Genomic DNA, 408 nt, shown 5'->3' on the forward strand with positions numbered 1-408 from the left:
CCCTGCAGTTAATTAAGCCATTAATGACCCCACAGTTAATTAGTCCGTTAATGACACCACAACTAATTAAACCATTAATTGGTCTGTTAATGACCCTGCAGATAATTAAGCCATTAATTAGTCCGTTAATGACCCGAGGCTAATTAAGCCGTTAATGAGTCCGTTAATGACCCTGCAGCTTAATTAAGCCATTAATTAGTCCGTTAATGACCCTGCAGATAATTAAGCCGTTAATGAGGCCGTTAATGACCCGCAGCTAATTAAGCCGGCCGTGCCCCGCCCCCCGGGGCCCGGCGTGCACTGGCTGCGCACAGAGACCCCTCCCCCCCCGGCTGTGTAGGGACCCCTCCCCCCCTGGGGGGGCACCCAAAGGGGCCGGGGGGACAAAACCCAAAATGTCCTGGGGGG

At 52.5% G+C, this 408-nt stretch overlaps 1 non-coding gene across 1 annotated transcript; it reads left to right on the forward strand.

Moving 5' to 3' along the window:
* The first annotated feature begins 250 nt into the window (after nucleotides 1-250).
* On the forward strand, nucleotides 251-389 carry LOC121345301. The gene has a single exon (XR_005953952.1). It is a non-coding gene; the product is annotated as a small nucleolar RNA SNORA70 (small nucleolar RNA).
* The last annotated feature ends 19 nt before the right edge of the window (nucleotides 390-408 follow it).

This window comes from Onychostruthus taczanowskii, unplaced genomic scaffold, assembly GCF_017590055.1.
Source record: "Onychostruthus taczanowskii isolate IOZ18803 unplaced genomic scaffold, ASM1759005v1 scaffold7033, whole genome shotgun sequence".
In the NCBI taxonomy this organism is placed as follows: Eukaryota; Metazoa; Chordata; class Aves; order Passeriformes; family Passeridae; genus Onychostruthus; species Onychostruthus taczanowskii.